General features: G+C 48.6%; 1 protein-coding gene and 1 long non-coding RNA gene across 5 annotated transcripts in view; one reads left to right on the forward strand and one right to left on the reverse strand.

Annotated features, from left to right (window-relative positions):
• The window catches only part of tln2 (talin 2), a 310,927-nt gene that overhangs the window by 82,202 nt on the left and 202,395 nt on the right, over nt 1-26,330 (forward strand). The window lies entirely within an intron of this gene.
• Nucleotides 6,373-16,982, reverse strand: LOC116968224. Its single transcript, XR_004410426.1, has 3 exons — nt 16,807-16,982; nt 16,758-16,763; nt 6,373-6,383 (listed from the first exon to the last, which is right to left on the reverse strand). It is a non-coding gene; the product is annotated as an uncharacterized LOC116968224 (long non-coding RNA).

Raw genomic sequence — 26,330 nt, forward strand, 5'->3', positions numbered from 1 at the left:
TGAGTGGAAACTGGCCATTCGGCCCTACGTCCATGCTGGCCTTTTGCCCAATAACACGAATCCCATTTGTGCACGTACGACCCATGTCCTTTCCCTATTTAATCCTCTGACTAAATGGCTCTAAAGGGCCTGTCCCACGAGCATGCGCCTGCATGCGGCAAGCGCGACCAAACCGGAAGCGGGGGCCGCGCAGAAGTCGAGTGATCCCCGTACAGGGCCGGTCCCACCAGCATGCGACCTGCATGCGGCAAGCGCGACCAAACCGGAAGCGGGGGCCGTGCGGAGGTCGAGTGAGTGACGTGAAGTTCGAGCGAAGTCCACGGGAAGTTCGTGCTGGGCGTACGCCGTCAAGACGCTGCGTACGGCATCGAGACGCTGCGTACACCCGTCGAGGCGGTGCGTACGGCCTCAATGCGCCTGCGGGCTGGAAGGCCGTTGCCGCGCGGAATTTTTAAACATGGTCAGTTTTTCGGAGCCTCACTCAATGTCGGGTCCAGCCCCGCAAAGCTCCATATGGCTCCGGCGATCGAAGTGGGACCGGCCCCGCGAGGCCGTACGGCTCAAGCGACCACGTTAGGTCTCACTTGCCGCATGGAGTCGCATGCTCGTGGGACAGGCCCTTTAGTCCTTGCTGTGCGGGGGCAGCCACAGTGGTACTGCGGTAGAGTTGCTGCCTTACAGCGCTTACAGCACCAGAGACCCAGGTTCAATCCTGGCCACAGGTGCTGTCTGTACGGAGTTTGTACATTCTCCCTGTGATTGCATGTGGTTTCTCCGGGATTTCTGGTTTCCTCCCACACTCCAAAGACGTGTACGTTTGTAGGTTAATTGGCTTGGTATAAATGTAAGTTATCCCCAGTGTGTGTAGGATAGTGTTAGTGTGCGGGGATCGCTGGTCGGCGCGGACTCGGTATTTACGCGTTGTATCTCTAAACTAAACTAAATCTACCCCTCTCATAATCTTACGTACGTCAGGTCACTCCTAATAGAACAAGCCCGGCCTATCCAATCGTTCCATTACTGGCCCAACCCTTCCCAACATGGGAATGTCTACAGACGTTGGCTGGAGAAGATGGCATTTGTCATTCAGTATCTCCTGCTTATCACCAGGTTCAGGAACAGCTACTTTCCTGCAACCATCAGGTTGTTGAATTAACCCGCGCAACCCTAACCCCACCTCAGCAAAGGAGCACCACAGGCCATCTGTGTAGGATGGAACTGCAGATGCTGGTTTACACCGAAGATCGACACAAAATGCGGGAGTAACTCACCAGGTCAGGTAACATCTCTGGAAAAGGGGTCTCGACCCGAAAGGTCACCTGTTCCTTTTCTCCAGAGTTGTTGTCAGACCCGTATTTTGCCTGACCAGCATGTTTTGTCTAATTCCTACCATCTCTTGCACTAACATGGACGTTTCTTATTGTGCGTTTTCCACAAATCAGAATCAGAATCAGAATCAGATTTTATTCGCCAAGTATGTTTTGCAGCATAAGAGGAATTTCATTGGCCAGGTCAGTCATACAATTAAAAGCAACAGATCACTCAAAAACACATTTTAACATGAACATCCACCACAGTGACTCCTACACATTCCTCACTGTGATAGAAGGCGAAATAAAGTTCAAGTCCTTCCTTTTGTTCTTCCTCGGTCGGGGGCCTCGAGCCTCCGTTGACGGGATGATCTTGACTCCCGTAGCCGGTGGCGTTCGGGCCCTCCGTGTCGAGACGTTCAGCTCCTGCATCGAGGGTTTGTCAGCTCCTCCATGCCGGGCGATCGAACCTCGCTTCGGGGCTGGTCGAACCTTCTGCGGCGTTGGAGCTCCCGACTCAGCCTCTCCCGAGACTGCGAGCCCTTGATGGTAAGTCCGCAGGCCACGGTGGGAGCGATCCCAGGCAAGGGATCCGCTCCGATGTTAAGTCCGCACCCCGCGGTGGGGCTCACGACAGTCCGAGGCAGCCTCCAGCTCCAGCGATGGTAAGCCGCAGAGCCCGGAAAATGTGATCCAAAACTTGATCACATCTCCGGGAAGGTAAGAACCTGAAAAAAAAGTTCCCCCCAAACCCCTCCCCCCCCCCCCCCAACCACATAAAACAACAAACTTTTAACAAACACTAAAAATAACAAAAAGATGAAATAAAACAAACAGACTGCCAAATGTTAATGTTTATAAATGATAGGAGCAGAATTAGGCCATTCGGCCCATCAAGTCTACTCTGCCATTCAATCATGGCTGATCTATCTTTTCCTCTCACCCCCATTCTCCTGTCTTCACCCCATAACCCCTGACACCTGTACTAGTCAAGAATCTATCGATCTCTCGTACTGTTGATTTTTGGAACAGATTTCACCATCTTGTAATAGTTGTGTGTGATTTATAGTTTGTTTTGTGTGTGTGTTTATGTGCCTGTGTTGCTGCTGCAAGTATTTGACCTGTACCTCTCCGTACTTGTGCATGCGGTGATCGACTTGACTCGCCCCATAACGAAAATCCTCCACTCCAGACAACACCTTTGTGAATAGCCTCTGCAAGCCCCATCGTTGCTGCAGAACTGCGGTGACCAGAACTGCGCACGGCACTCCCAAGAGTTTTGGGACTCACCAGTGTTTTGTCAAGGTAGACAAAAGTGCTGGAGAAACTCAGCGGGTGCAGCAGCATCTATGGAGCGAAGGAAATAGGCAACGTTTCGTCCCGAAACGTTGCCTATTTCCTTCGCTCCATAGATGCTGCTGCACCCGCTGAGTTTCTCCAGCAATTTTGTCTACCTTCGATTTTCCAGCATCTGCAGTTCCTTCTTAAAGGCTGGTGTCAAGCCTGCTGATAGATGCCACCCCTACACTGCAGCAGCTCCATGGCCCACAGTGGAGGCAGCAGAGGAGTCACTTGCCCCCAGCTGCTCCCCCTTCTCCCCCCCATGTCCATCGTGGTCTCGTGTCCAGGCTCCGATTCTGAGCTGAGAGCGTTCACCTCTGGGCCGATGGTGATGTGTGTTCTCCCAAGTGGATGACCATGAGAAGATGAAATCAGACAGGGCTTCAAGCAATACTAAGCAAGTAGGAAAGGTCCCAGATAGACACAAAAATGTGGAGTAACTCAGCAGGACAGGCAGCATCTCTGGAGAAAAGTAATTGGTGACGTTTCGGGTCGAGACCCTTCTTCAGACTGAGAGTCAGGGGAAAAGGAAACAAGATATAGAAGGCGACAGAGAGAGATATAGAACAAATGTATGAAAGACATGCAAAAAAGTAACAATGATAAAAGAAACAGGCCATTGTTAGCTGTGGGCTTGGTGAAAACAAGTTACAGACAATTAGACTTTGAAACCAGTAACGACTTGGGTGGGGGAGGGCTGGAGACAGGGGTTGCAGGGGTTACTTGAAGTTAGAGAAATTAATATTCATACCGCTGGGTTATAAGCTGCCCAAACTTACTGCCCAATACTGTTCCTCCACTTAGCGTTTGGCCTCACTCAGACAATGGAGGAGGCCTAGGACAGAAAGGTCAGTGTGGGAATGGGAATGTGGCAGCTGGGAGATCAGGGAGGTTAAGACGGACTGAGCGAAGGTGTTCAGTGAAACGATCGCCCAGTTTACATTTGGACTTGCCGATGTATACAAGTCCACACCTTGATCAATGGATACAGTAGGTGAGGTTGGAGGAGGTGCAAGTGAATCTCTGCCTCACCTGAAAAGATTATCGGGATCCTTAGACAGTCGAGGGAGGCGGTAAAGGGACAGGTGTTGCATCGTGGTTGCAGGGGAAGGTACCTGGGGACGGAGTGGTTTGGGTGGGATGTGATGATCTCAAGTGGGCCAATACAAGGGCCAACAGGGGCCATGAAATGGCTTTGGCTAGTCAGATTAGTGAAAGTCCCAAGGCTTTTCATATGTATATTAAAACAAGAGAGAAGAGCTGTTCAAGGAAAAAGGATGGAATTTAGCAAAAACAAAAAGGCGTTGATTTAAGGCAATTATCTTAATTGTTGACAACATTAGCGACACAGTGGTGCTGGTTGCCGACGGGAACGGTGACGGACGCACCACACATCTCTGTCCAGTTCCTGCGGACTTCTGCCGCTGGAAGTATAGGATGTTGGTGTGTGTGTGTGTGCTTTATCATCATTCCTTACAATGCCGTGTACGACAGTGATAATGATAATAATAATGATAATGTCTTTATTTATATAGCACATTTTTAGTCAACTTGCATTGACCCCAAAGTGCTTCACACAATTACTTCCATACAGACAGGCAAAGGTGGGTGAAGTGTCTTGCCCAAGGACACAATGACAGTATGCACTCCAAGCGGGATTCGAACCAGCTACCTTCCGGTTGCCAGCCGAACACTTAGCCCATTGTGCCATCTGATCGCAACTTCTACTGAAGTGTGGATGGCCGTTGGCTCGCTAGAAGCTCATCCGCCCTTGATAGGTCTTGTTTTTGGTCCTGCTGGGGGTCCACAACCCCCTCCTCACCTGGCAAACCAGGTGGGGGAGACGGTTTAGTCGCCGACTATCTGACCATGGAGCAGGACTACATGGTACCTGGGGCGGGGGTGAGCAAGAGGAAGGAATTTTAAAGCATTTAAAAAGTCACGGATAAAGGAACAAAAGCAACTGATGGTAACGCCCAGACCAGGGGTGGACCCTCTCCAATGGCAGCCCATCCTTAAATCTGAGGGCAAAACATGCTCACAATATTCCAAATGTGGCCTGACCAGCACCTTATACAATGCCTCAGTATAGCCTTACTTTCTCATCCACTCTTTCCAAACTAGCAGCTATTTAGACAGGGCCAATTGACCGACAAACCTGCCCATTTTTGGGATGTGGGAGGAGATATATATTGGCTGAGGCAGAGTGGTCAGAATCTTTTTCCCAGGATGGAAAAATCAAATACTAGAGGGTAGACACAAAATGCTGGAGTAACTCAGCGGGACAGGCAGCATCTCTGGAGAGAAGGAATGGGTGACGTTTCGGGTCGAGACCCTTCTTCAGGTGAGTGGGGCAAAGTGTAAAGGAGATGATCGGGGCAGCTTTTTATACCGAGGGTTGTGAGTGCCCGGAATGTGTTGGCATGGGCGAGGGTTACGGTAGATATGATAGTGGATATGCAGGGAATGGAGGGATATGGGTTATGGGCAAGTAGTTGTGATGGTCTTGACATCATGTTCAGCACAGACATTGTGGGCCGAAGGGCCTGTTCTGTGAAATTGGAGCATCCGGATAAAGCCCACGTGGTCACAGGGAGAACGTGCAAACTCCACACAGTTAGTAGCAGAGGTGAGGAATGGACCGTGTGTCTGGCGCTGTGAAGTAGCGGCTCTACCACTCAGACCCAGGCAGACTGCATGTGTTGGGGTCGAGGACTGGTGCTCTAGTCCCATGGACACTGACTATGGTCTAGTCCAGGATGCTGGGTTACTGCTCGGTGTTTCCTCATCTTGGAGGTGGCAATGGGTCAGTGTGTGGTTTAAACTGTATACAGACGGCAGGGAATCAGCCAGCCAGGACTGTGTGTGTTCAAAATTGTAACACTGCCATTTGGGATGATATATTATCTGCTCCCCGCCACTCGATAATTTTGCCTGCTGGTTGGGCCAGAGAGAGTGAGAGGGAGTGAGGGAGAGAGAGAGAGTGTGTGAGGGAGAGAGTGAGGGAGAGAGAGAGAGAGAGAGAGTGAAGGAGAGAGAGGGAGAGAGTGATGGAGCGAGAGAGAGAGAGAGAGAGAGAGAGATAGAGGGTGAGGGAGAGGGAGGGTTAGAGAGAGAGAGCGAGGGGGAGAGTGAGGGAGAGTTAGGGAGAGTGAGAGTGAGAGGGTGGGAGGGAGAGAGAGACCGAGAAAGAGACAGAGAGAGAGACAGACAGACAGACAGACAGACAGACAGACAGACAGACAGACAGACAGACAGACAGACAGACAGACAGACAGACAGACAGACAGACAGACAGAGACAGAGACAGATAATGGGTTCACAAGAGGACCTAATTGCCCATCATATATAGAACATACTGTAGAACAGTACAGTACAGGAACAGGCCATCAGGCCCACAATGTCCACACTGACCAGGATGCCATGCTAAACTAATCTGATGTGCCTGCACACTGTCCATATCGCTCCATTCCCTGCATATCCACGTGATTATCTAAAAGCCACTCAGATGCCTGCATTGTATCAGCATACACCACTGCCTATAGCAGCACATTCCCCAGGCTGCTGCCCCTCTGTGTAAAACAACATTTCCCCCGCACATCTCCTTTAAACGTTGCCCCTCTCACCTTAAAGCAATGCCCTCCAGTCCTTGACATATCCCTAGCGTGAAAAGTTCTGACTGAAACCTCTGGTCATTAATTAATCCCATTCGCCTCATGGTTCCCCAACACTCTGCAACAATTTATTTTTTAAATGTTCATATGATAATAATAATAATAATATTTTATTGTCATTGCACAGAGGTACAATGAGATTTGGTATGCAGCTTCCATCTGATGTAATAACTTAATTAACTAAAAATGTGGACACCCAGAGTAACAAGGTTTAAAAAAAACAGTAAAACAGTCTAAAGTGCAAACATGTCTGTGCCGGGTCGATGTGCGATGTGACCAACCGAGGGAGACAGTCCGTGGGGATGGGGGGCACTCAGCAGGGCCAGTTCAGGGCAGCTATAGCTCTGGGGATGAAGCTGTTCCTGAGTCTGGAGGTTCGGGCGTAGAAGGCCTTGTAATGTCTGCCGGAGGGAAGTAGTTCGAACAGTCCATTACAAGGGTGTGAGGAGTCTTTGTGAATGCTGAGGGCCTTCCTGAGGCACCGTGCATTGTAGATGCCCTCCAAGGCTGGTAGCTGTGTCCCGATAATCTTCTGCACTCTGTGGACGACGCGCTGAAGAGCTCTCCTCTCCGCCTCCGTGCAGCTGAGTTACCACACAGAGATGCCACACAGTATGCTCTCTGTGGTGCAGCAGTAGAACGTTGTCAGCAGCTGTTGGGCAGACCAGTCTTTTTCAATGTTCTCAGGAAGAACAGTCGTTGCTGTGCCTTCTTGACCAGCGCAGCGGTGTTGGTGGACCATGTGAGGTCCTCTGAGATGTGAGTGCCCAGAAACGTAAAGCTGGACACTCTCTCCACATTGTTCCCGTAGATAGAGATTGGAGCGTATTTTCCATTATGTGTCCTTCCGAAGTTGATAATCAGCTCCTTGGTCTTAGAGGTGTTTAGGGACAGGTTGTTATCTGAGCACCAGTCCGCCTGGTTCTGCACCTCCGCTCTGTAGTGTGTTGCTACCTTACAGCACCAGAGACCTGGGTTTGATCCTGACTACGGGTGCTGTCTGTACGGAGTTTGTACGCTCTCCCTGTGACCGCATGGGTTTTCCCCGGGTGCTCCGGTTTCCTCCTGCACTCCAAAGTCGTGCAGGTTTGTAGGTTAATTGACTTGGTATAATTGTAAATTGTCTTTAGTGTGTGTAGGATGGTGCTAGTGTGCGGGGATCGCTGGTCGGCATGGACTCGGTGATTCCACGCTGTATCTCTAAACTAAACGGAACTAACAATATCTATTTCCAAGCCCCTTTTCAATCGTTCCCTGTTCTTTCAGTGTTGTTTGTGTAAAATGAAGCTACGATGTCTTTATCTCCCACGCCTCCCCCCCAGCCTGATTGTATTTTAACCCAGTTACCTTGCTTGCTGCAGTGCCAGATGTCCACACAGCTGTTGTGTGCGGTTTGAGTTAGTCCACGCTGCATCTGGTGTGTGTGTGATGATGGATCTTTCCCACCAGTGTGCTGCTGCCCTTTGTTCTGGCTGCACTTCAGCAAGATTTGGTTTCAGGCCAGTGCGTTTGCAGCCAAGCCCAAGGGGTTTGTTCAACATCAGCCCAGCAGCTCAGCTGCTGATGGCCAGATCTCCTCTCCTGCTGATGCCTACACCTCGGGCAAGGGACCAAGGACCAAGGGCATCTTCTGCCCTTGAAGGGTTCCGACCAAAACAACACCTATTCCTTTTCTCCAGAGATGATGCCTGACCTCCTGAGTTTCCACACAGAGAGTTGTGAATCTGTGGAATTCTCTGCCTCAGAGGGCGGTGGAGGCGGGTTCTCTGGATACTTTCAAGAGAGAGCTAAATAGGGCTCTTAAAGATAGCGGAGTCAGGGGATATGGGGAGAAGGCAGGAACGGGGTACTGATTGGGGATGATCAGCCATGATCACATTGAATGGCGGTGCTGGCTTGAAGGGCCGATTGGCCTACTCCTGCACCTATTGTCTATTGTTACTCCAGTATTTGCTGTCTATCTTCAAAAATGAAGGGTGACATTTCAGGTCGTAACCCTTCTTCAGACTCCGGAACTACTTTTAGTCCAAAGAGGCCCCCCCCCCCACCTTTACTGTCAGTCTGAAGAAGGGTCCCCACCCGAAACATCACCCACCAGTTTTCTTCAGAGATGCTGCCTGACCCACTGAGTTACCCAGTGGTACTTTCTGTATCTGCAATATAAACCAGCATCTGCTGCTCCCTCCTACACATCAAGGGCAACTTTCTTTGGATTTATGCATTGGAGTCTTGGACCTTGGGCCTTCCCATCTACACGACATGCCCCACAACACTGTCTCTCTCCCCTGCTACTCCATCAAAGTCAGCCTGGATTCACTCTGGTGAAGTTAGGACTAAAATCATCACCTTATTTGGGTAGGAAGGAATGCAGATGCTGGTTTACACTGAAGATAGACACAAAACGCTGGAGTAACTCAGAGAATCAGGCAGCGTCCCTGGATAAAAGGAATGGGTGACACCAGATTGAGACCCTTCTTCATAAGGTCATAATTAATAGGAGCAGAATTAGGCCATTCAGCCCATCAAGCCTACTCCGCCATTCAATCATGGCTGATCTACCTCTCCCTCCGAACCCTATTCTCCTGCCTTCTCTCCATAAACACAGACACCCGTACTAATCAAAAATCTATCTATCTCTGCCGGAAAAATATCCATTCACACTCTCCATGGCCATCTGTGGCAAAGAATTCCACAGATTCACCACCCTCTCACTTAAGATATTCCTTCTCATTTTCCTCAAGGAAGGTTCTTTAATTCTGAGGCTGTGACTTCTAGTCCTAGAACTCACCCACTAGTGGAAACATCTCCACATCCACTCTATCCAAGCCTTTCACTATTCTGTACGTTTCAATGAGGTCGCCCCTCATTCTTCTAAACTCCAGCAAATACATGCCCAGATCCGTCAAATGCTCATCATAAATTAACCCACTCACTCCTGGGATCATTCTTGTAAACCTTCCCTGGGCCCTCTCCAGGTCCAGCAAATCCTTCCTCAGATATGGTGCCCACAATTACTGACTATACTCTAAATGTGGCTTGACCAGCGCCTTATTGAGCCTCTTCTGATAAATTTGGGCTTCTTCGGGCAAATCTACGTCTGATGACATAAAACATTTCAGTCTGAAGAAGGGTTGTGACCGAAACATCATCTATTCATTTTCTCCAGAGATGCTGCCTGACCTGCTGAGTTATTCCAGTATTTGGTATCTATCTTCAATACTGTGCTGTACTGTACTGTACTATGTTCTTGAGATCAGTAAGGGATCAGTTCTACAGTGGGTGAGTAGAGAGGGATCCAGGGATAGCTATCCAACTGGATGGAGGAATGGCTTCATGGAAGGCGATGGTGGAAGGTTGCTCTTTGGACTGGAGGCTGTGACTAGTGGTGTTGGTGCTGGGCCCATTGCTGTTTGTGGTTTATATCAATGATTTAGAGGAGGATGTGGAAGGTATGATGAGCAAGTTTGCTGATGACATTACAGTGGGAGGAGGTATCATAGACAGCAAAGATGGTGATCAAAAATTACCAGGGTCTTATTCAGTTGGGCAACTGGGATGAGGAATGGTTAATGGGACTTAATATAGATAAAATGGGGTGTTGCATTTTTGGAAGTCAAACCAGGGCAGGGCCTTCACAGTGAATGGCGGGGCTCTGTGGAGTGTTGTAGGCCTGTGTCTAGGATGCAGGCACAGAGTTTCTTTAAAAGTGGCGACACAGGTTGATGGTGGCAAGAAGGCTTTCAGCACATTGGCTATCGGTCAGGATATTGAGTATAAGAAGTTGGGAGGCTATGTTACAGTTGAACAAGACGTTCGTGAGGCTGCACTTGGAGTATTATGATCAGTTTTGGTCACTCTGCAATAGGAAAAATGTCATTATAAAGAAATAAAATGCAGAGAGGATGTTGACAGGACGGGAGCCTGAGTTCCAGGCAGTGGATGAGTAGATTAACTATTGATTCATTGGAGTGCAGGAGGATGAAGGGTGATCTTATAGAGGTGTATAAGGGGCATTGATACGGTAGATGCCCAGTCTTTTACCTAGAGGGGAATCAATAACCGGATGATATAGGTTTAAGGTGAGGGGGGAAAGATTTAATAGGAACCTGAGAGGCAACTTTTTCACACGCAGGGTGGTAGGTATATGGAGCGAGCTGCCAGAGAGGTAGTTGAGGCTGGTACTAGAGCAACATTTAAAAGACATTTGGACAGGTATATAACTTATAACTCAAGCCCTCCTGTCCACGAGGTAGCATCTCGTGAACCCTACCTGTATCATTTCCAACCACAATATCCTTCCTATAGCAGGACATCCAAAATATACAACCAGAAATAACACCAAGTGTAGATTCACCAACCACTTGTATAGGTGGAACATCACATCCTAACTCCCTATCTCAACGCCCTGACTATTGAAGCCAAGAATGCCTTTGCCACTTTCAAGGAACTATACACCAGCAACCCTATGTCTCTCTGTTCTACAACACTCTCCAGGGCTCTACTATTTGCTGTGTAGGTCCCGGTGAACCTTACCAAAGTGTAACAGCTTGAGCCTGTCCAAGTTAGATTCCGTCTGCCATTCCCTGGCCCACTTCTCCAGTTGATCAAGATCCCTCTGTAATCTGAGATAAACCTTTTCACTGTTCACTATACCATCAATCGTGCAGTCATCTGAAGATTTATCAGCTGTGTTAACATCGTTGTCAAAGAGTCGTACAGCACAGAACCAGGCCCTTCGGCCCAACTCATGCATGCTGACCAAGATACGCCATGTCAGCTAAAGATGGACTCCAAATGCTGGAGTAACTAGTTGGGTGAGCTAGTTGCATTTGCCTGCACCTAACCCATATCCCTCTGAACCTCTGAGGGGTGGGGGGTTGTGTGTGTGTGGGTGTGTGTATATTATATATGCACACCCACATATATACACACACACATATTTATACGCACACACACGCATACACATACTGACAATAACTGCAAAAATACAAAACCAATGCGCCCAAGTCTATGTAGTTCAGAACATTATTTGAATGTGTAGTGTTTAATGGGCCTGATGGCTGGAAGGAAGAAGCTGTTCCTGAACCTGGACATTATGGTTTTCAGGCTCCTGTACCTTCTTCCCGATGGCAGTGGTGAAATGAGAGTGTGGCCAGGGTGGTGTGGGTCTCTGATGATGCTGGCTGCCTTTTTGAGGCAGCGACTCCTATAGATCCCTTCGATGGTGGGGAGGTTGGTACCCGTGTTGGACTGGGCAGTGTTTTTTTTTACTAAAAAATAATGTATTAAATTATTTCAATAATATGTGCTGTACGAAAGAAATTAAAGCAAAACCCACCACTAATACAAAATCACCCAATTATCTAAACTAATATTCTTAAATGTTACACTCTTCAACAACTATGTCACCATCCTTGTCAAGGATACATTCCACCCCCTGTGATGCCCAGCGGTCCCGGAATTCCCCCAGGGTGCCCGTGGACAGCGTGTAGTCCCTCTAACACCACCCAGGCATGGACGTAACCCCGGAAAAGGGGCAGGCAGCCGGCTCGGGCAGAGCCCTCTTCCGCCTGGCGCCGTGGCTCGCGGATGGCCAGCTTGGCCAGGCTCAGGAGCAACCCGACCAGGACATCCTCGGCCCTACCCTCTCCCCTACGCACAAGGGGTGTCTGAAGATGAGGATAGTGGGTGTGAGGTGCAGTCAGAAGGCAAGTAGCGGCCCCTTTAGATATAGGAACAGGGACTGGGCTGTGTGTGGTGGGGAGGTCAGTAACATAGAAACATAGAAGATAGGTGCAGGAGGAGGGCATTCGGCTCTTTGAGCCAGCACCGCCATTCATTGTGATCATGGCTGATCATCCCCAATCAATAACCTGTGCCTGCCTTCTCCCCATATCCCTTGTTTCCACTAGAGTATCTAACTCTCTCTTAAATCCATCCAGTGATTTGGCCTCCACTGCTCTCCGTGGCAGGGGATTCCACAAATTCACAACTCTCTGGGTGAAAACGTTTTTTCTCACCTCAGTCTTAAATGGCCTCCCCTTTATGCTAAGACTGTGGCCCCTGGTTGTGGACTCGCCCAACATTGGGAACATTTTTCCTGCATCTAGCTTGACCAGTCCTTTTATAATTTTATATGTTTCTATAAGATGCCCCCTCATCCTTCTAAACTCCATTGAATACTGTGATGGTGCGGGCAGTGTGGGGTGGGGAGGTCAGTACCCGTATCAGTACAGGCCAGCGTTACACAGTGTTAGACGCAGCTCTCTTCCCTCGGGCATGTCTCCTGGACTTATCCATCTCACAAATCCGATGGGGTTTGTTTGATTAAAACAAATCTCTGATGTGACGACGGTGTAATGGAACTTATTGGTAGTCATTCTTTTCATTTTGAGAACACTCATGGTGTGAGGCCTTGGGCACAGTCTGCTTGCACCTTATATAGAGCTGTTTGTGAACTCATTGTCAGTCAAGCATTTAATGAGGGAGGGAGCTAGTCAGTGGAACAGATGCTGAGGTCAATTGGCTGCAGAATCAGGCCTTCGAGCCAGAACCTCCCAATAGCAACCGCACACTATTTTTACTAAATAATAATCCTGCACTATAATCCTGATCTTTTGGTTCAGTCTGAAGAAGTGTCTCGACCCGAAACGTCATCTAGTCCTTCTCTCCAGAGATGCTGCCTGACCCGCTGAGTTACTCCAGCATTTAGTGTCTATCTTTGCTTCTCATTGTTTCTGCTGCAGCCAATTGCCCCTGTCCCACTTAGGTTCCCGGAGGTTGCAGGTGGTTGCCGGAGGTTACTGGTAGTGGAAGCAGGTAGGGAGACTGACAAAAACCTCCGGGAACCGCATGGAAACCTTGGGTGGGGCGCAAAGTCTCCTAAGTGGGACAGGGGCATCTGTATCCAATAGGTGACCACGGCCTTCTGGCCCCAACCCTGTGCTGACTCATGCTCTGTGGGCGGCAGCACGTCACATTTCAGCGGGTAGTGCAGATACCACAGAAACATAGACAATAGGTGCAGGAGTCGGCCATTCGACACTTCGAACAAGCACCGCCATTCAACATGATCATGGCTGATCATCCAGAATCAGTACCCCGTTCCTGCTTTCTCCTCATATCCATTGATTCCGTTAGCCCCAAGAGCTATATCTAACTCTCTCTTGAAAACATCCGGTGAATTGTCCTCCACTGCCTTCTGTGGCAGAGAATTCCACAGATTCACAACTCTCTAGGTGAAAACGTTTTTCCTCATCTCAGTCCTAAATGACTGCAGGACTTTGGCAGGGCTGCAGTTACCAGGGCCGTGGGCTGCAGTTGCCATGGGGCTGAGCCAATGCTGACGATGCTACCAGCTGGATGGAAAAGATCTCAAGCCAATTTTCCAAAAGTTTGGTTGCTTTCCAGGTTGCTCATCTCAATGAGGATGATTAGGAGAAGGATTGGCCTTTCATGTGAGGGGCTTTGCAGTGTATAAACAGGCAGGTGGGACTCGCGAAGCTGGGACATGTTGGCCCGCGTGGGAAAGTTGGGCCGAAGGGCCAGTTTCCACACAGTATCACTATGATTGTAGTGTTTCTCTGTAATGCATGAGGCCAATCCCCTAGTCTATAATCAGGGCTTGATGTGTTTATTTATCGACCATCCTCATTGACTGTGAGAAGGTGCTGCATTAATCTGATGCAGGTGCTTTGGTGAAGGTGCCACCACAATGTTGTAGATGGAGGTGCAGCAGCGGAGATGATGAAGAGCCAGTGATACAATAAACCCTTGTTTTAACCAATGCATATTTAACACATTTTGTTTGTAGCGGCCCTACTGACGGCCCTACTCCACCACCCCGCCACGTAGCACTGACTGCCCCCGCCCGGCATGTGCAGCTTTCAGGCCAAACCTGGTGCCACGCTGGCTCCCTCAGGTGCCAGGCACGGCTGTGTCCCACCTCACACGGGTGCTGTCTAGTACGGAGTTTGTACATTCTCCCTGTGGCCTGCGTGGGTTTTCTCCGGGTGCTCCGGTTTCCTCCAACAGGACTCCAGGCTCAGTTCTAGACCAAAGGTCTCGACCCCAAACATCTCTTATCCATGTTCTCCAGAAGTGCTGCCTGACGTGTTGAGTTACTCCAGAACTTTGTGTCCTTTTGTGTGTTCACCAGCGACTACCGTTCTTTGTTTCTTCTACTTACACAATGATAATTCCTTACTCAGTTAGAGTGGACAATCGGCAATAACCCATGGAACCCCGCCCATGGTCCGAATAACAAAGGTTTACTGGATGTCGAAGTCAGGGCGTTGTGTGACCTGTAGAGGAATGTGTAGGTGGGGAAACACAGGGAATTGTTACAGGAGCAACACACAATCCACCGGAGGAACTCAGCATGCCGAGCAGCATCTGTGGGGAGGAAAGTTTCTCGTCGAAGCCCACACTGTCCACAATTCCTGTCGGGCTTGGCAGAGTAAAGCAGGGTAGAGGGGTCAGAGTAAGGGGGTGGTCATTTAGCACTGAGATGGGTGGTGTTTGCCTCACCCCAAGTGAATCTTCAGAAACTGTGCTCCAGAGGGCAATGAAACCTTCATCCATTCAATATGTGTTGTGAGGCAAATGAAAAATTCTAGTTTACTTCAACTTTTTTTAAGCTTTAAGCAACTCATTTCTGTAATACATAACTTCAAAGCACCAGGGAAATATCGCTGATTCCGCAGGCCTCGCTGGCCCGAAGCCCCGCACATGCGCACACATGGAGAGGCAGCATTTAGTTTTTATGCACCACATATCTGGAACAAACTCCCAGAAAACTGCAGGTCTGCTGCAAATCTCAGCTCTTTTAAATCTAGACTGAAGACTTTTCTGTTTGCCGCTGCCTTTCAGTAAACAATACAATTTATTAATTACCTATACTGCACTGTAACTTCTATTCCTGGTTTTATTCTATTTTAAATATTTTATTTGATTGCTTTTAATTTTGTAATTATTTTATCTGAATAATCTAATAATCGTTTTACATCAAAATGTCATTTTATATGTGTTCAAAAGGGAACTGCAGATGCTGGAATATCGAAGGTACACAAAATTGCTGGGGAAACTCAGCGGGTGCAGCAGCATCTATGGAGCTCCATAGATGCTGCTGCACCCGCTGAGTTTCCCCAGCAATTTTGTGTACCGTCATTTTATATGTGTTTCTTTCAAATGCTTTAAATGTTTTATGTAAAGCACTTTGAATTACCTTGTTGTTGAAAGGTGCTATACAAATAAACTTGCCTTGCCTTGCCTTGCCTTGCCTTGATAGTGCAGGAAAGATAAAGCAACATGCCTCACTGTCTCACCAACCAGTAGCTCCAACAGCGACCAAACCAAAGTACTTTGGGTAGGTAACCAAAGGTCTTCCAGACAATCTAGACCTCCTGCTAATCTTGAGCAAGAAAAACAATTCACTGGAGGACACAGCCTGTCAAGGGTGTTTTATTGTCATATGTCCCAGACAGAACAATGACATTCTTACTTACAGCAGCACAAGAGAATATGGAAAACACATTGCTCTGTATACAATAGAAAAAAAGAAAAAAAGTTCAGTCAAGCCACATTTATTTATATAGCACATTTAAAAAAACAACTCTTGTTGACCAAAGTGCTTTACATTTGTTATAAGAATAGTATAAACAAACAAACTACATACATATATACATATAACCCTCGCTCAGTAGGCGTCAGGAAAGGCTTGGGAGTATAGATACGTTTTTAGTCTTGACTTAAAGGAGTCGATGGAGGGGGCAGTTCTGATGGGAAGAGGGATGCTGTTCCACAGCCTAGGAGCTGCAACCACAAAGGCGCGGTCACCCCTAAGCTTATGCCTAGACCGCGGGATATTCAGCAGCCCCATGTCGGCCGATCTGTGGGACCTGGAGGTGGAGTGGTGGGTGAGAAGACTTTTAATGTAGGAGGGGGCAAGCCCATTGAGGGATTTGTAGACATAGAGGAGGGTCTTGAAATGTATACGGAACCGCACAGGGTGTATTTATAAATATATATGATAGACACAAAAAGCTGGAGTAACAGTTGGACAGGCAGCATCTCTGGAGACAGGAGTCTGAAGAAGGATCTCGATCCAAAACGTCACCCATTCCTTTTCTCCAGAGTTGCAGGGTTCGATCCCGATTATGGGTGCTGTCTGTACGGAGTTTGTACGATCTCCCTGTCTCCCTGGGTTTTCTCCGAGATCTTCGGTTTCATCCCACATTCCAAAGACGTACAGGTTTGTAGGTTAATTGGCATGGAAAATGTAAAAGTTGTCCCTAGTAGGTGTAGGATAGTGTTAATGTGCGGGGATCGCTGGTCGGCGTGGACCTGGTGGGTCGAAGGGCCTGTTTCCGTGATGTATCTCTAAACTAGACTCCCCAGGTACTATCCCCTGCAACCGCAGAAGATGTAACACCTGTCCCTTTACCCCCCTCCCCCCCTCGACTCCATCCTAGGATCCCCACAGGTGAGGCGGAGGTTCACTTTCACCTCCTCCAACCTCATCCACTGTATCCGCTGTTCCAGGTGTGGACTCCTGTATATCGACGAGACCAAACACAGGCTCGCCGATCGTTTCACTGAACACCTCTGCTCAGTCTGACCCGGCCTACATGATCTATCGCTTGCCACACACTATAACTCCCCCTCCCATTCCCACGATGATGTTTCTATCCTGGGCCTCCTCCACTGTCAGAGTGAGTTTGTTTTTTCATAATGCAACTTGGATTTTGCACTGCAATCTTGCACCATTTTGCTCATTTGCACTTTATTGTATTCACCATCACTGTGTATACTTCACGATTTAGGATGATCAGCCAAGATCATATTGAATGGCGGTGCTAGCTCGAAGGGCCGAATGGCCTACTCCTGCACCTATTGTCTATGTTTCTGTGTGGACGAGTAAGTGTATTGCATCCTGCATGACAAGAAACTAATCTGATCTGAACCTTGCTGCCCGTTTGAACAAATCAAACTGAGACACTCTCCTGAAACTCACTGTTCATAACATCAGACTGAGCAGGTGCTGGGATTTAAAGCACCAATTATGCGACAGCACAGACCACAAATAGCAACGGCTTCTGTCCAGTCAACATGTCCAGTCCATGGCCGCTGGTCGCTAAGAGTGTGACGTACACTGCCCTCCATAATGTTTTGGACAAAGACCCATCATTTATTTATTTGCCTCTGTGCTCCATAATTTGAAATTTGTAATAGAAAAAAATCACATGTGGTCAAAGTGCACATTGTCAGATTTTAATAAAGGCCATTTTTATACAATTTGGTTTCACCATGTAGAAATTGCAGCAGTGTTTATACATAGCCCCCCCCCCCCCCATTTTCATGGCACCATAATGTTTGGGACACAGCAATGTCATGTAAATGAAAGTAGGCATGTTTAGTATTTTGTTGCTTATCCTTTGCATACAATGACTTCTTGAAGTCTGCGATTCATGGACATCACCAGTTGCTGGGTGTCTTCTCTGGTGATGCTCTGCCAGGCCTGTATTGCAGCCATCTTTAGATTGTTCTTGTATTGGGGGCTAGTATCCTTCAGTTTTCTTTTCAGCATATAAAAGGCATGCTTATGGCATAAAAGGCATATAAGGCAGGGACGGGTTATTGATTTGGGATGATCAGCCATGATCACAATGAATGGCGGTGCTGGCTCGAAGGGCCGAATGGCCTCCTGCACCTATTTTCTATGTTTCTATGTTAATTGGGTTCAGATCAGGTGATTGACTTGGCCACTCAGGAATTGACCATTTTTTAGCCTTGAAAGACTCCTTTGTTGCTTTAGCAGTATGTTTGGGATCATTGTCTTGCTGTAGAATGAAACGCCGGCCAATGAGGCATTTGTTTGACCTTGAGCAGATAGGATGTGTCTATACACTTCAGAATTCATTGTGCTACTACCATCAACAGTTGTATCATCAATGAAGATAAGTGAGTCAGTACCTTCAGCAGCCATACATGCCCAGGCCATCGTGTTTCACAGATGAGGTGGTATGCTTTGGATCTTGGGCCGTTCCTTCTCTCCTCCATACTTTGCTCTTCACTCTGATATAAGTTAATCTTCATCTCATCTGTCCACAAGACCTTTTTCCAGAACTGTGGTTGCGCTTTTAAGTACTTCTTGGCAACCTGCAGCGATTACAAATGCCTGTGAAGCCATGTGTCCCAAACATTATGGTGCCCTGAAATGGGGGGGGGGGGGGGGGGGGGGGGGGGGCTATGTATAAACACGGCTGTAATTTCTACATGGTGAAACCAAAATGTATAAAAATGGCCTTTATTAAAATCTGACAATGTGCACATTAACCACCTGTGATTTTTCTATTACAAATATCGAATTGTGGAGTACAGAGGCAAATAAATAAATGATAGGTCTTTGTCCCAAACATTAGGGAGGGCACTATAGATCTACTCAAAGATAGACACAAAATGCTGGAGTAACTCAGCGGGTCAGGCATCATCTCTGGAGAGAAGGAATGGGTGACGTTTCGGATCGAGACCCATCTTCTCAAGTCATGCACCTACTGTTTTATTCTCCAGATCCATGAAGGCTTCTTTTGTTATATGTTTAGTTTAGAGATGCAGTATGGAAACAGGCCCTTCAGCCCACGAGTCCGCACCCACCAGCGATCCCCGCACACTAACACTACCCTACACACATACTGGGGACAATTTACACTAGTACCAAGCCAATTAACCTACAAACCTGTACGTCTTTGGAGTGTGGGAGGAAACCAAAGATCTCGGACGAAACCCACGCAGGTCACGGGGAGAACGTACAAACTCCGTACAGACAGCACCCGTGGTCAGGATAGAACCCGGGTCTCTGACGCTGTAAGGCAGCAACTCTACCGCTGTGCCACCGTGCTGCTTCTATGTCTGCCGTATCTTGCTAACTACCTCCATTATCTCGCCGCCCATTAAGTAAATGAATTCCTCTGTTGTTGGCACAATGCTGTCTGATAATTTGTGAGCTGCTTCCTCCAGAGCGGGAACTCTTGACGTTGGTGCTACAAACCCCATCAGCCTCGCCCACACAGCATCAGCCCGCAGAATCAACTGTCGATCTGAATGGGCGCCCTCTGCATTACCCCGTTCACAGAGCCACAGTAACTGGCCCTTCGGCCCATCATGTCCATGCTGACCTTTTTGCCCACCTACACCCACAATGGGGTTCTGAGTTTGGATGATCAGCCATGACCATATTGAATGGCGGTGCTGGACTAATTCTGCACCTATTTTCTATGTTTCTAATCCCAGTTGCAATAGTTCCGTGTCATACAGCTTCCTGTAGCATCAGGCTATTGAACATGACAACCTCCAAATAACCTCTGAACAACACAGACTTGGGACATTGGTTTTGTCTTTTTGCACGATTAATGTTTGTTTGGTTATTTGTTTGTTTGTTCCCATTGAGAGTAGGGAAGATTCAAACAAGGGGACATGATTTGAGAATTAAGGGACAAAAGTTTAGGGGTAACATGAAGGGGAACTTCTTTATTCAGAGAGTGGTAGCTGTGTGGAATGAGCTTCCAGTGAAGGTGGTGGAGGCAGGTTCGTTTTTATAATTTAAAAATAAATTGGATAGTTATATGGACGGAAATGGAATGGAGGGTTATGGTCTGAGTGCAGGTAGATGGGACTAAGTGAGAGTAAGTGTTCGGCACGGACTAGAAGGGCCGAGATGGCCTGTTTCCGTGCTGTAATTGTTATATGGTTATATGTATGTGTGTTTGTGTGTGTGAGGTGTGTGCATGTGTGTGGGCGTGTGTATGTGTACGTGCATGCGTGCGTGTGTGTGTATACCACCACATTACCACCTTTCCCACAAATCATGGAGTTATAACGCATGGAGTCAAGCCTTGTTATGTTACTGTAATATTGGCCAATTAGTCATAGAGTGTTACAGCGTGGAAACAGGCCCTTCAGCCCAACTTGCCCACACCCACCAACATGTCCCAGCTTACTACGTTTGGGCCATATCCGTCTAAACCTGTCCTATCCATGTATCCATGTCACCCATTCCTTCTCTCCAGAGATGCTGCCTGTCCCGCTGAGTTACTCCAGCATTTTGTGTCTACTTTCATGTGCAAAGTCTATACAGACAGAGCAGAGGTCAGGATGGAACCTGGGTCGCTGCAACTGAGGGCCAGTTCTGTCAGCTGCACCACTCTGCTGCTCTCCTTGGTGCTTGTGCAATATTTTACCTCAAGTATTTACTCAATTACTTTGAGATGGTACGATGGGATTATTATCTATAAATCAGGATGGGATCACAATCCTATCGGTGGTGGATTTTAGTACCTTTGAGCAGTGACTCCCCAATTGGCAGCGAACTTGACTGCTCGTGAATTCCTGCTCTTGGGTGTGGATTCCACGCTAGACATTTTGTCTTTGAATTGCTCTTTATTCCCAACTAACTTTCTTATCGTCTACTGAATGCCCGGCGGAGGCTCGGTATCAGCACTGCATCTCATTTATGGTGAAGTGCTCTTTAGTTTGATGTAGAGTCTCCACCCGAAACGTCACCTATTCCTCGTCTCCATTGATGCTGCCTGACCCGCTGAGTTACTCTGCCCTTTGAGGTAAAGAATTCCACAGACTCACCACTTTCTGTGAGGAAAAAGTGTTTCCTCGTCTCCGTTCTAAATGGCTTACTCCTTATTCTTAAACTGTGGCCCCTGGTTCTGGAATTCGAGATACAGCGTGGAAACAGGCCCTTCAGCCCACTGAGTCCATGCTGACCAGCGATCACCCGGCACCCTAACATTATCCACCACACACTAGGGACAATTTACAATGACACCAAGCCAATTAACCAACAAACCTGTACGTCTTTGGAGTGTGAGTGGAATCTAGAGCACACACAAAGAAAACCCACGTGGCCAGGTTCGAATCCGGGTCTCTGGCGCTGTGAGGCAGCATCTTTACCACCGTGCTGCCGTGCGCATCTGAAAGTTATAATGTTCCTCTAGTTTCAGTGACGAGTTTGATACTAATGTGAGAAGTGAACAGAGTGGAAATATTGCCGAGTGGCTCCTTGGGAAGCACTGCCCTGTGCTGGCATTAGCCAGAGGCTGCCAGGCTGTGCAAGGGTGTGGAGCAACAGTGGTGGCATCTCCCAGCTGCAAGGGTAGGAATTGTTCACCAGACAGGGATGGGGAGGGGTGGGGATGGGAGGGGAGGGGCAGGACAGGGATGGGCAGAGGTGGAGGAGGAGAGGGAGTGGTCGGCCCAGATCATTGACAGAAGAAGATGAGAATCTGTGGTTGATTATTGGAGTGGATAAACCACCTGGAGGTTCAGCAGGAGGGAGGGAAGGAGACTGGTCAGTGTTAATAGTTGACCATAATCAACTCAACTATTTGTCCCTTGTGTTAATATGCGGGGATCGCTGGTTAACATGGACCCAGTGGGCTGAAGGGCCTGTTTCCGCGCTGTATCTCTAAACTAAACTAAACGGCTGGTTGCTGTAACCCCTCCACCATTGTGGTCGCTGGGTGGCAGTGGTGCAGCAGACCACTATCAGAAGGACAATATGAAACCATGCACTGTTATAAATAATCAATGTGACTGCTCTCAGAAGGCCAGGTCATGTGATGTGAGGACAGGTGACGTTTGCAAGGGTGGGGCAGCATCAGGGGCCTGTGGTACTGGGGCATCATGAGCGATGAGGGATGTGTCTGTAAATTACCACTTGGAGTCATGGAGTGATACAGTGTGGAAACAGGCCCTTCGGCCCATCTTGTCCACTTGTTGACTATCTGTATTTTGGGATCCAGGCTGTAAATAGCTTGAGATGTGTGCGGTGGCGTTTGGTCAAGGGGAAGATGGCAATGGGTTTCCAGAGCCATCCACTGCTAGTTCCCCCAACTAAATTATTCACAAGCGGATTAGTTTAGTTTAGAGATACAGCGGGGAAACAGGCCCTTCAGCCCAAAGAGTCTGTGCCAATCAACAATCACACATACACTAGTTCTATCCTACACACTCGGGACAATTTACCAAAACCAGTTAACCAACAAACCAGCACATATTTGGAGTGTGGGAGGAAACCGGAGCACCCGGAGGAAACCCACGCGGTCACGGGGAGAATGTAGAAACTCTGTACAGACAGCACCCGTGGTCAGGATCGAACCTGGGTCTCTGGCGCTATGGGGCAGTAACTCTACCACTGCACCACTGTGCTGCCTTTTAAAAAAAAACTAGTTTGCTCTGGTTAGATCCTTTGCAAGTGGTGGATGTGTGCAGGCATTTGTCCCGTAACAATCATACCTGCCCAAATTGGTCAATTTAAATCTGTGTATTTGACCCCTGCAGTTTATTGTGCTTACTCACATTTTCAGTTTGCTGTGAAGGGTACAATGGCTGGTTACATTGTAGTTGACACTGTCCTGACACAGACTCCCTCCTGCAGGCGGGCAGGTCTCCCACTCATCCACACATCCCTCACTCCCAGCGTCTCCTATCTGTGAGCACAGCAAGGCTGAGAGTTGTCAACACTATATGTGCGGGAAGGAACTCCTTCTTCTTGCGTACGGTGTGCACAGCCCAAAGTTGTAGGTCAACTTGTTCTATTTGTTTGTGCACGTCGGGTTGATTGCATTAGTCGGAACAGGGTGGACCACGTGAAGGTTGCAATCTCCCACCCCGGGAAGGAACTACATATGCTGCTTTAAACCGAAGATAGACACAAAATGCTGGAGTAACTCGGCACGGTGGCGCAGCGGTAGAGTTGCTGCCTTACAGCGCTTGCAGCGCCGGAGACCCAGGTTCAATCTCAACTACGGGTGCTGTCTATACAGAGGTTGTACGTTCTCCCCGTGACTGCATGGGTTTTCTCCGAGATCTTCGGCTTCCTCCCACACTCCAAAGAAGTACAGGTCTGTAAGTTTATTGGCTTGGTAAATGTAAAAATTGTCCCTAGTGTGTGTAGGATAGTGGGTCTAGTGGGCTGAAGTACCTGTTTCCGCGCTGTATCTCAAAACTTAATTAAACGAAATTCAGCGGGTCAGGCAGCATCTCTGGAGGAAAGGTATAGGTGACTGAGAGTTCGGGGAAAGAGAAAGGAGAGATATGAAAAGGTACATAGAACAAATTAATGAAAGATATACAAAAAGACAAAGGCAACAATGATGATCAAGGAAAGTGTGATTGGTGTGGAGAGATACTTGATGGCTGGCATGGACATGATGGGCCAAAGGGCTTGTTTCCATGCTGTGTGACATGTGCCTCTATCATTAGTGGTTTATTATTACCTGTAACAAGATACAGTGATGATGTTTGCTTGCGTGCTACACTGGCTAATCAGACCATGAATGAGTAAAATAAGTCTGAAGAAGGGTCTCGACCCAAAACGTCACCCATTCCTTCTCTCCAGAGAACTTCATCAAGCTAGAAGATCAGACAGCAACACATCCACTGCTCCGCACAACAACTCTGCGTTCAGCTTGCTTTATTATCTATGATGTGTAGGAAGGAACTGCAGATGCTGGTTTACACCAAAGATAGACACTAAATGCTGGAGTAACTCAGCGGGTCAGACACCATCTCTGGAGAAAACTTCTCTGAAGAAGTTCCAGGTCGTGGCCCTCCTTCAGACTCGAGAGTCTTGTCCCGAAACATCACCCATTCCTTTTCTCCAGAGATGCTGTCTGACCCACTGTGTTACTCCAGCATTTTGTGCCTATCTTTGGTTTAAACCAGCATCTGCAGTTCTTTCCTACACACGAGTACAATAATAATGTACTTAAGTCTCATATTGGAGAGAGTCAAACTTGAGGTTTGGAACGATTTAATTTGGCATCAACTTTGTCTGATGTTGTGGTTTTTATGCGCCGTGGTAATGAGGCCCCGAGAGACATTGGTTTAGTTTAGTTGAGGCATTAAAGGGCCTGTCCCACTGTACGAGGTAAATCAAGAGTTCTCCCAAGTTTTCCCCTGATTCGAACTCGGAGAATGTCCGTAGCGGGTCCGTAGGAGTTCGTGGATGTCCCGTAGCGGCTCGTACGAGTAACGGTAGGTACTCGGGAAATCCGGGAAACTCGTGACGTTTTTTCAAGACTGTGAAAAATGTCCACGAGTAAAAAAATACACGTGATCAAAAAAACTTTACTCGTACGAACCGCTACGAGACATCCACAAACTCCTATGGACCCGCTACGGACATTCTCTGAGTTCGAATCGGGAAAACTCGGGAGAACTCTTGAATTACCTCTTACAGTGGGACAGGGGCTTAAGGCATTGGCTAAGAGAGAGCCCCAGAGATGTAACTCTACACTCCCCGCACCCATCGAGTTCATCCCAGCCCTGGCTGTGACCGTTGTCATGGCGCTCCATGTTCTTATCAAAATGCTTCATACACAGTGAGTTTCTGCTTCCAAACACCCTCGTGTTGAAGAGACGTCTCCCTCAAAATACCTGGGCCAGCATTGATCAGCTTGGAGCTCTGTCCTGCCTCCACCCACCACATCCCCTGCCACCCCTCCCCTATCCTCCCTGTCCCTCCCCTCCTCCCTTCCCCCTCCCTGTCCCTTCTCTGTCACCTCTCCATTGCTGCCCCATGTCCCCTCATCCCCTGCCCTCTCCTCTCCTCTTTTCATCTTTGCCGCCTCCCTTCTCCTCTCCTCACTGCCCCCTCCCATCCTGTCCCTTCCCTGCCCCTCTTAGGTTGCTTCCTGCCCCTTCCCCTCGCCTGCCCCCTCTCCTGCCTGCCCTATCCCCTGCACCTGCCCCTCTCTCACTCCTTGCCCCCTCTCTCACTCCTTGCCCCCTCTCCTCCTGCCCTGGTCTTCCCCTGCTCCACCCACTTCACTCTCCTCTCCTCCTGTGCCCTCCGATGCTTCCTGATCCACTGAGTTACTCCAGCATTTTGTGTCTACCCCCCAGCCCCTACTCTCCCCTGCCCCACTCTCCTCCTCCCCTCTCTCATCACGTCCACTCTCTCTCTCCCCTCTCCCCTCCCCTCCACCTGCCACATCCCTCTCTCCCCTCTCTCTCTCCTCCCCTCCCCTCTCTCCCCCTTCCCACTCCTGCTGTCCAGGCTGGGTGACAGATGCCTCTTTTTTTTTTCTTTTTTTTTTTTAAATCAAAAATATTTATTCAAATATTAAAATAGTATTGACACTACAATAAAACAAAACACCACCATAATACAAGACGAACACATATGCTCAGCAACTGCTAAACAATTATATTGCAATCCTTGTCAAGGATACATTCAACCCCCCTCGGTGCCCAGCGGTCCCGGAACTCCCTCAGGGTGCCCGTAGACAGGGCGTATTCCCTTTCCATCCGCACCCGGGCACGGACGTATCCCCGGAAAAGGGGCAGGCAGCCGGCTCGGGTAGAGCCCTCCAACGTCTGGTGCCTTGACTCACGGATGGCCAGCTTGGCCAGACCCAGGAGCAACCCAACCAGGACATCTTCAGCCCTACCCTCTCCCCTACGCACAGGGTGTCCAAAGATGAGGATGGTGGGTGAAAAATGCAGCCAGAAGGCAAGGAGCAGCCCCTTTAGGTATTGAAACAGTGGCTGCAGCCTCACACACTCCATGTACACGTGGTACACAGACTTGACAGATGCCTCTGGCTGGGCTCAGCATTGGCAGGAAGGTTGGTTTTTGCCTGGTAGGTGTTCCCCACTGATGGAGTACTGGCGCTGATCCAGAATGTGGCACCACCCCCGCTGACTTCCCCTTGCTCTTCTTCTGGCAACGCAAGAAAAGAAACAACAAAATTAGTAACAGGCACAATCCTGTCAACTATATCAAGGCATGGACTTGTGAACTGCCTGCAGGGCAGTGCAGCAGCAGCCGGTCCACCAGCGTGGGCTTGTGATGGGACAGACAGTGGTGGAGGTGGACATATACAACAAGGCCGGCAGGCTCAGGAACGAGTGAGGGAAGAGAACAGCTCTGCCGATCATTGGAGGGGAGGGAGGGTGGGAAGCAGGAAGGGAGAGGAGGGAGGGAGGG

The sequence above is a fragment of the Amblyraja radiata genome, chromosome X (genome assembly GCF_010909765.2).
Source record: "Amblyraja radiata isolate CabotCenter1 chromosome X, sAmbRad1.1.pri, whole genome shotgun sequence".
Taxonomy (NCBI): domain Eukaryota; kingdom Metazoa; phylum Chordata; class Chondrichthyes; order Rajiformes; family Rajidae; genus Amblyraja; species Amblyraja radiata.